Genomic DNA, 10,614 nt, shown 5'->3' on the forward strand with positions numbered 1-10,614 from the left:
GTACTGTTCAGGCAGCATCCAGTCTTTTCCTGCTTCTACCTTCCGTAATATCAACCCATTCTAGATTAACAGAACAGTTTCGCAAAGCAAAACAAGAACAGAACTTATGAATTTTGGCATGCAAATGAGATTATCAGCAACCCTGAAAATGATGAATTTAAAAAGAAAATCTATTTGTTTACTTTTACAGATTTATAAGATTCTCTGCATACAACATTAAGTTTTATGTAACTGAATGCAAGTCTACATACACAGTCTCAGTCCACAAACACACACAAACGAGATTCACTCAAATAAGCAGCCTAATTGAAAATGTCAAATCTGAGTGGCTTTCTCATGAATAAAAATTTACACAGCCAAGCCTTCTAAAAAGTCAGGTTTTCTTGTCAAGTTGCATATATACAAAAAAAGTCAAAAATTACATTTCCCTCTTAGAGTAGAGGGAAGCCACACATTATTTTCAATGAACATAATTAGTTCAAGATTCTAGAAGGAGCTTTTAAATTTGCACGTATATAGCTATTTCTCTAGGGAAAGTTCATCAGCAAACCGCATATGGCCACGTATAATCCTTCTTTAACACACAAAATCTAACAGAAAACAGCTTTATTTATTAACACACTTAATTAAGTCTTCCTCCTTAGAAAAACCAAAAATATACCTTATCTTTATTGAAGCTTGTTTAAAAAGTCCATTCTAGTTAAGCTACTGTAATTTTTCTTGTACCAAGGTTTAAAGCCACATGAAGAAATCTGAGGGCTATCAATATCCAAACTTTAGTATCTGATCTGTACATTTAATTTTGCCACTTGAAAGACTACTACCTAACCAACAATAAAGCAGCCTTCTCCACCACCCAATTGCCAGTTCTGGTCAAAATACTGTCACATCAGAAGACATGTACAGTACTCAGGGTCACCCTAACTCAATACAATTTTCCCCCAAATGACAGACTGGACTAACTACATAACAATTAAGATCCCCAGGCAATCTCTTCATCTCTGTAAACTTAAAATGAACATCAACTGAAGACTGCTATTTTCTGTTCAGTGCATAAACATTTATATTTTCTCACTGACCAAGACGAAAAGTTTGGCCCTAATCCACAAATCACACTTCATTATAGACTTTCACCACAAAATCCCACCAATTTCACTTTAGGATTCCATGCAAGTGAATACATTTACTTGACTAAAATTTTTGTGTATGCATCTTTCTTGCAGGATCATATAATCATCATTTTAGAGTAACAGACGAAAGTCAGTTTTCAGAAAGGAGTGGTATAACACAAGGAGTAATTAAAAAAATCTAATAATGACAGTGTTAAAGCTTATTTACTAAAGAGCAGAGAAAGGAGGTAACTGATGGTTAAGCAGCATTCCAGTAATCTGTTTTTTCACTTTTCCAACACCACTCCCCCCCACACTTAAATGGGCTATATTGTCCACAGCTGATGGAAAGCTAATGCTGAGCTAGCTAATGCTACGTAATGGATGCTTCAATTTTCTACATCAAGCATTGTACCATATGGACTCAACTGTTTTAGCAGAATAACTGAAAGGTATAGATTAGCTTAAAGCTAGGCTAAAGAAACTGTAAAGTTGAACACATCTAAAAGTTAGAAAACAAAGCAAGGATAGCATTACATTTCAGCTAACACCACAATTATGTCTGAAGACAAAATTAAGCATAACGGTGAAGCACTCCAGTGCTATGTGGAAAAAAACATTTTCTGAGAGTCCAAAAGACACTAATTCTGTTTTCAGGTTAGAATTTGGATAGAATAAAGTACATAGCGTGCTCTAGCATCCCACAGTGATTGTGAATAGCAGTTTTCAAAATGAAAAGTCTATTTAATTCACTGAGACCAATTTCTCCTCACCCTTATCTTTAATTACATGGTCATATTCTACTGTAAGAACTTAGAGGGGAGCCAAATTCAAGTTAAATGGTTTTAACTCTGGAATTTTTCAACTTGCAACTGCAGTCACATCAGACATTAACTGCTGTGCTACACTCCTCAAAAACAAGCCTAGAAAATAAGACATCACATGCTCATGCCTGACAGATCATGATTTGATCCCATAAAACAGTCAACTATTACCAGTAGTATTGAACATTATTCCTTTTTATGAGGTGAGACCTCCAGAGGCATGTACTTATGTTTCACAGGTTTTGACAACACATAACTACTAAGAATATGTTTTAGTACCTCTGCCTTTCCTCATTCTGGCCTTACCAAAATTCATTTGCCCTCTCAACTGTTCCCAAATCAGTTGGGGTTTTTTCCCCTTATAGGTCTCCTCCTTCTTTAGTCCAACTACAACCATACTGAACGACAGCTCAAAGCGTGCTCTTCCATACATGGCCAGTATGGATACATGCAGTGGGATCTGAGAGGTGCGAAATACTCCTTTGTCCCCCAGCTCAGACAAAGCCCAAGTCACAGCCCTAGTCACCCACTCACAGTTGAAGTCATGTGTTTCTTCCTTTTCCTGCACAGAAGCAAAGAAAATGCAGAAATCACAAGCTTGAAAGTCACTTTGTGTTAAATTCCAGTGCCCGGCAGCACAGTGATCTCCCATCAACATGACAGAGCAGGTTCCAGAAAAGTTTTGTTCTATTCATGCAGCCCAGACTTGAACATGGTCAGGACTTAATTTTTATAGAATTTCTTCCAAACTCTCAGCTCTGTTGGACTGTTATAAATGGTGTTTCCATAGACCTCAGCAAAATTTGACTACGCAACAATAAAGAGATAGACAAACCACCCCACCAAAACTTAAGTACACGCTTTAACTTAACGGTATCAGAACTTATCAGCAAGTTGGTTAGTTGGGCAAGAGTTTTTCTTTGGTTTTGTTTTGTTGGGTTTTTTTCCTCTCCCCATATTGGTAGGTCTTTCCCTATGTTTATTGTCCAAATTTGACAATGTTTTTGCCACTGAAAATACACAACCTTACAACAGATGTTAACCATAGATGTTCCTGCCAACTCTGCACATAAGGAAAGGCATAACCCACAGCACAGGAAAATGTCTCCAGAGTAAGTTTTGCAGCTATGAACCTGTCAAGGTTTTCTGAGAACAAAAACTACATGGCAATCAAATGCTTCTGCTGTTTTAATAGTCTCCCTAAATTAGATAGGTACCTTCTACAGCAATGAATTCCAAGTACTTTACTGTCAGATATACCTGCAACTCTCCCCTCACATGCATGGCTTTCACTGCAATGTCTACTTAATGAAACCACAGCATTATATTGTCGAAAAGGCTTCTACAAAGTTTTCTTCCTGCTTTATAAGTTTAATATGGAACAAAATGTTATAGATAAAAAAGCCTCAGACACCATACCAATGAGAATCATGCTTGCCACCTTCATATTGAACATGAGTAGTGACACAAATTTAAAGAAAAAAAAATAGCCACAGTTAAGATCTTATATTGATCAGTAGTCATCTAATATAAAACATACTTAAACCAATGACTTCCTATGAAACTCAGTGGAAAAAACAAGTCTCCCAAAGTTTTATACAAAACCAAACAATACTGAATATGAAATCATCTTGTGTAAGTGAAACATTCTGAGAACAAAATAGCCTGTATGCTATTGACATCAGTTTTGCCGAGGTCTGATGGCAATTGACTAACTACACCAATTTTAATTTAAAACAAAATTCTCATGCACTAAAATGAGAAAATTTCAGTATCTTGATGTGGGCACTGCGTAGTAAACTCTTAATTTACTACTTAGAGAGACTAAGATAGATTCAGACTAAGCAAATTGTTCCTCAAAAGCAACAATGTTAGCTAAACTTAGCTCTCTACAGATTAGTGTTCAACACCCATACAGCCTCATTGCAGTAACTTCAGCTTGTTTGATGTCTTTCATGTTTCCACAGTATTCCTAGGCCTCCCTCTGTTACATCTTGAGCTCACTTTTTTCAAAACCCCTAGTTTCTTCCCACAGTAAAACTCTTACCTTCGCTTCTCAGTCCACAAAGAGGAGAGATGTAACTGTTGCTTGCCCAGTACTACAAGTTGCAAGCTGAACAGCTCTCAAGCTACTACCACACAGAACAGATAACGTCTTTCCTTCACTGTGGATAGTTAACAAATATCTACTCTATCTAAATTGGTTTTTTTATGAAGCTTATAGGAACATATCTTCAGAGGCATAAAAATCTAAGCTTGGTTAAAACTGCCCAACAATTTCCACGTTAGTATCAGCAGATGAGAGAACTGCAGATCAAAAATACCTTATTTCCTTAAAAAAACAGACTACTTTTTCAGAAGAAAATTCCAAGTACAATCAACAGATTTTACTTAGACCTCAAAGTCAGAAAATTAAAAGCAAACATTAAAAGAGCATTTCTCGAAGGCAAAGACATTTATCTCTCAGTCTGGCAAAAGCTTAAGAGTAAATTCAGCCATTCTGTCTTTGTTGTCTGTTGGTAAAAATCTTCTCTGCCTGTTTACTGTTACCTGTGAATTCAAGTTTCATCATTTGTTATCTCTCCAGATTTAGAGATGCCTCAGCCTACTCGCAAGCAAATGTTAAACAGAAGTAAAAACTTTCATAACCTGATCCGTTGAGCAACCTGCTCCTGGAATACTGTAAGAAATGAATGAGTAGCAATTGTTTGAGGCAATCTTCCACATAAAGAGAAAGGAAGAATGTTTTATACTGAACTCCTTTGTTTTCAGAAGCCCGTATTTGCAAGGCACGAGTAAGAAAATACTAGTGCTCGAGGTTAGAGTGAAACATGTCTCCCATGACCCTTAGAGCCATCAGGTCCCTAACTGCAATCTCTACAACATTGCTTCAACTTCCCAAGATTACTGCAGAATTTAAGATACCTATATTTATATGAACATTATCTACATTTAAACTGACATCTACAATATCAATAATATCTGAAATTAATTATGTACTTCACTTTAAGCTAGTGGAACTCCTCTAAAGCAACACTGAATACCTTTATAAGATTGCTTTATATCATTATATTAAAAAGCTGTTGAAACATGAAAAGTCTTTCATGTTTTTACATATAGAAATGCAAGCTGCTTCATTTAACTCCAAATATAAAGACCTAAAATGGAAAATGTTTGGTGCCTTAAACACAGAAAGGTACTCAAGAGATTTTTCTATACATAACAATACAATTTTTAAATAGTACTTTCTTCTATGCTGCAAAGGTGTGTCCTACCCTGGACTAAATCACAAGTTCCAGCACCACAATGGTAATCTGCCAAGAAGCCCGTACTTCTGAAGCACCACAGTATTATTCTACAAAAATACAGCCCATGCAGCCTTCTGAACATAACAGATGAGCATTTATTAGGTAATTAGCACCTTCAAGCCCAAAGACAAACTGAACCAAAAAGAACAGTTTTAAGGCTACAATACAGACAAACTAAGTCTGAAATTTTGTTTTGAAAAATGCAATTAGACACTATAATGGGTCAGCATGATGGCTCTCTTCCCCTGCTGCATCTGGCCACAGGTACCTGCTGCTCCTGTTCCTTACTTTAGACCAGCCTCAGCGCTCAAACACCTCTATAAAGCCATTAGACTCACTAACCTAGTAGAAAGTTCACACACTCAACAGTAACTTGCTACTGAACAGAAGTTCAATCACCTCAGTGGAGGATAAAAAAAGACAGATGCAGAGCAAGAGTGGATGTACAAAACTGCACAGCCAAGAATGGGGCAGGGGAAGAAATACCTGGTAGTGGAGAGGACGGCCTTCCCAACAGCCTGCAATGTAGTTTCAATGACTGCTGTTTCACAGTAGGTTTAGTGCATCTCTTAAGATAGCACACTTGAGAACAAGTGTGACCTCCATAGGCTAACTGCCACCCAAACATCACCATTAACTATGCTTCTGTTTGAAACTGTTCCAACTACTTTCCGTTATTGTACATGGTTTACTGAATAAAGAGCATAGCACCTCAACGAATAAACACAGAGACTACAAGAAAGTGTGACGAACCACATACTTTAAACTGGAATCTAGGCCCTGCTTGTCATAAAACATCTCTGTATTTTCGTACTACTGAAGAGGACATTATCCTCCATTGTTATAGTCCACATCCTGTCTTAATCGAAAATAACATAATTTAAACATATGGTTGATGAAGAGTATAAATTCCCACACAGGCAATTACATCCATGTGATCTGGAAAAAAATATCATTTCTAGAAGATGACATTAAATTACTAACAGACTTTAGTTAAGTAAAACAGTTACTAAAAAGACTTGGTATGTTAAAAGTTAAACTAGTTAAACTTAAGGCTAGTAAGCTTACAGGGAAGATCATAAAGCACAGGAAAACACTGTTGTAATTACATTAGTGATGTTCTACACAAAGTCAGATTAAGTAATAAGTCTACTTGAAGTATGCAAATCTTACCTGTGTGCCTGTCATGGACTTCTGTGACCTACAGTTATGTGAGTAAACATTTTTGCAAAGACAGCTCTGACTTATTAATATGTCTCCTCCCATTCCTAACTCCACTGCACAAGGCAGCAATAGGATACTAGACACACAAATAGCAAAAAAATTTGTGATCTTTCCATACCCACAGGGTACTCTTATTTTGTATAAAATACCCCTCTTTGAACAGCCAAAAGTGGATATTATCTATCTTGTATTAAAAAGCTCTCCTAAAATGTATGCTGAGTTTTTACATGTAGCTATACTCAAAAACACCAGATAAAGGAATAAACAAGAGAGAGAAACATGAATGAGGGGTAACTACAGTGAAATGTGTTCAAACAAAAATGCTCTGTGCAACAGATGAAGGATAATGCAGTTCAACAAACATCCTAGGAGAATGCACTGGTAAACACACTTGTAATATTCTGTGTTGCATATTTAATATTTACAAGTATTCTCTGCACCTTTTCTTAGCAAGAATCCTCCTATTCATTCATTTAAGGTAATGAACATATGATCTATTGAACACTAGAACTAAATATAACAGGTGAGCTAAATCTGATCAAAATAAATTCATATATATTTTTGGAACATAGCTGAGTACTTTACTACCTACTAAGCTTCAGAACTTCCTTTGAAAGTACTGCTTTCAGAAGGCTCTCTAAGTAAACCAAATTCCAAACCAATTCTACAGCACAGACTGGTGTGTAATGTCCCCTCTTCTACATTCTCCCTATGCCAAAGAGGAGACATTAAATTGTAAGTGGCTTACCTAAGGTCACTGGGAGGGACAGATGTTCCAGTCACTGTCTTTATCCATGATCATCAGCCTACCTTTTAACTACTTTCTTACTAGTCTGCTTTTATTTATGCAACTGTTTAGCTTACACACACACATTTCTCTTCACTGAACTATTTCAGCTGTGGCCCACAAACCCCTAGAGCCCCAGTGACAATGTCTAGGAGGCTACTCCAAACTACGCTCAGAAAAACAAAATCAGCAGCAGCAGGCTTGATTTCACTGCATTGGTTCTGCAGCAGCATTGAGGAAGCATTAAAATGCCTGCATAGCAAAAAAAAAAAAAAAATTAAAATTAAGGATTGCCAGAAAGTATACGACAATTAGATAAAAGTTACTTTTTTACCGTTTAATAGATCACGGAAAACAATTATATAGAAGTCTCAAAACACTTTTGAAAGACTGTTAAAGGCCCAGAAGCAAATGTGTTATAATTCTTACGCTTTTGCCTACTCTTCCAGGGTACATTAGTTGCTCCTTGGGAATATACCATCCCATTTTCATTGCTAAATAACCCCCAGGTATCATGATCAGTTTAAGATCATCTAACCACAGTCTGCTGCTGAAAAGCATTGTCCCACTCTTCCCCTAAACACTGCGTCAGCTCTTTTGCTTATACAGCTGTGGCTGGGGTACATAGGATTGACCGAAAACTCTTGCAGTCAGTCTCCAGATGAATCAGCGAGCTTAAACTGTGAAGAAGCAGCACCCCAAACTCCTTTACAACTTTGTTCTTCCTGTGGTTTGTACGTACCTTTAATTGCGTTAACTACTTTTGTGTATGCCATTCCAAAACAATCAGTTAAAAGTAAGAAGAAAATCCTACGGAACAAGAAGTAGCTGTATGTTTTGTTTACAGCAGACTGAAAAAAACTGTTTAGCTGGTATGACTTATTAAGAAAAGTTAGATAGAGATAGTTACTACAGCTGATCAGTATCCTGTTCTTCAGAAAGTTGTTTTTTGTAATTACAAGATACTGGAGAAAAGTAACCACTGCCACTTCCCTATTCTTCACATTTGATCTATTGTTGTCTCAAAGTCATAACTAAACTAAATTCATCTTAAACACCAGGAAACTTCCTAATACTTTATTAAAACACAATTTTAAGGCAAAAGTAAAGATGTTACAAATACATGTAATTTCGATACTTCTAATCACAGAACAATTTAGCATAGTCACTACTGAAGCATAAACAATCCTATTTTCATAGGACACACTTTGCGGATGCAGTTGGGACACTAAGTTTTGATACACTGCATCAGTTTTAAAAATTTATTTAATCTAGTTATGAGACTATTAAGAGGCGAAAAATTACCACAGGAAGTAAATTCAGTCTTGTTAATTGTACATAAGTAAACTGGATGAGGAAAAACTCTTTTGCAGGCTCAGTGACTTTTTTTTTTGTTAGAGAAGAACAACTTCAGAAAGGTTATTAAGACAGGGCCTGCAAGTCTTCCAAACAAACCAGTTGAATCTCCTAACTAACCTTGAATATCTTTATCTTGATCACTCAGAAAAAAAAAAATCTACAGAACACACGATGTATCATTGTATCAGAACTGGTATCCTAGATTTTTGAAATTCATTTACATTTTATAAGCGAATACATCTATTTGATTCAAAAGTACAGTAGCAAGACAAAAAGATTCATTTCATTAGCTGAAAGTCATCCTCAGCTGATGAACTAGTCTGCTGTTCCCCAGGTAATTTCTCTGTTTCAGGCCAGCACTATAAAATACCACTTATTTCCATTGCAAATACTGTTTCACTTGTTGAAACTTCTCCATTGAAAAGAAACTGACAAAAGGATGTTGAGGTCAGTAGAAGACATCTCCTAAAATATAGTTAACAAACAAACCTCTATCTCATCTTTTTATTCTAAAAGGAAAATTGCATTGCTCCCATCTTGGATTTTAACATCCCAACACAGCTCAGGATAAAATGCATCTGCTATACATTTATTAGTGTTCAAAAAAGGTGAGAGTCCACAATGCAGATAAGTTGTTTATCCCCACAAGTAGTCATAACCAAAGCAGCAACACTTAAAACGCTTAACAGCATGCTTCACTTATGATCATGCTTCAGAACATGCAAAATAAAGGATAATTTTGCACAGTATATATTTATAACTACATGTGTACTCACAAAAGATCTTACATACAAAATATATTAAGAAAAAAAAATCTTCGATTATATTCCAACTCCTTTGACACACAGCACATCACAGACACCCATTAAGGGTTTGCCAGCAAAGTCAACAGGGAAGCCTGAAAATAAGTGCTGTAACACTTTCACAGCTAATCACCTGAAATATCACTCTTGGAGATTTTAATGAATCAAACTTACAACCACTATATTCAGAGTGTGTTTGTAAATAACTTCTTTAAAAAAAAAAAACCGGCACTGGCAGCTCAGTTTGCCTCTCATCTGCTAACCAAGCCAGTACAAATGCACTCCAGCAACCTGCTGCTACAGAACAGGAAAACGAACTTACTCACTTGTTCCTGCAAAACCAGCCCAATGCTCGGTCGGTCCAACCACCGCCAGCACCACCGAAACCGGCGATTAGTCAGGAAACCAAACGAGCCGGCGGCAACACTTCTTCAGAAGGAGAGGGCAGTCGGAGGTCTCACGGCGACAGCTTTTGCCACCCAGTAGCTTCCCTCCGCTACGGGAAAGCGAGGGGCCCTCCCACCGCCAGCCGCGGGTCACGTCCCCTCGCTCCGCGCTGCCGGCACCGCCGCGGCCCGCAACTACGAGGCGCTAACTCCCGCCCGCCTCACGCCGCGGAGGGGCGCGCGGCCCCCCGGCGCCCTCCCGCCCCCCAGCTGGAGGAAGGAGCGCAGCGCGGATCCGCAACGGCTCCAGGACGGACGGTGTCTCCCCCCGCCCAGGCGACCCCGCCCGGGGGCCGGTGGCGTGAGCCCCTCCGACCGCCACCTGCGACCGCCACCTGCAACCGCCGCCGCGCGCGCCCGCGGCTACCGGAGGAAGGGGGAGGGAGCCGGGTAAAGGCCTCGGCCGACGGGGGTGCTTCGGCCGACGGGGGTGCTTCGGCCGCCGCAATCGACGCCCCTCCGAAAGGCGGCCAGGGACAGCTACCTACCGGCTCCGCGGAGCAGCAGCAGCCGCTGCGGAGGGGCTGAAGAGAGCCGGCTCCGCCGTGCGACGGGGAGGGAGGCTCAGCGGCTCGGCCGGCAGAGTCGGCGGCGAGCGCTTCACTTCTGGGCACTGCCTCTGGGCACTGCTCCCGGGCACTGCCCTGCCGCGGGAGCTGCGAGGTAGGGTCAGCCGGGGAGGGCGCAGCCGGAGAGCTGTTCCGAGGCAGAGGGGAAGCGGCACGGAGCGCCCGCCCCTTCCCGCCGCGGCAGG

At 39.4% G+C, this 10,614-nt stretch overlaps 1 protein-coding gene across 5 annotated transcripts in view; it reads right to left on the minus strand.

Annotated features, from left to right (window-relative positions):
* The window catches only part of CSNK1G3 (casein kinase 1 gamma 3), an 83,676-nt gene extending 73,267 nt beyond the window's left edge, over window positions 1–10,409 (minus strand). For all 5 annotated transcript variants that reach the window (XM_076363366.1, XM_076363365.1, XM_076363362.1 and 2 more), the window contains exon 1: window positions 10,349–10,409. The gene's annotated coding sequence lies outside the window, so the exon portion shown is untranslated. The remainder of the gene's footprint in view (window positions 1–10,348) is intronic.
* Window positions 10,410–10,614: the final 205 nt, after the last annotated feature.

The sequence above is a fragment of the Aptenodytes patagonicus genome, chromosome Z (genome assembly GCF_965638725.1).
Source record: "Aptenodytes patagonicus chromosome Z, bAptPat1.pri.cur, whole genome shotgun sequence".
Lineage (NCBI taxonomy): Eukaryota > Metazoa > Chordata > Aves > Sphenisciformes > Spheniscidae > Aptenodytes > Aptenodytes patagonicus.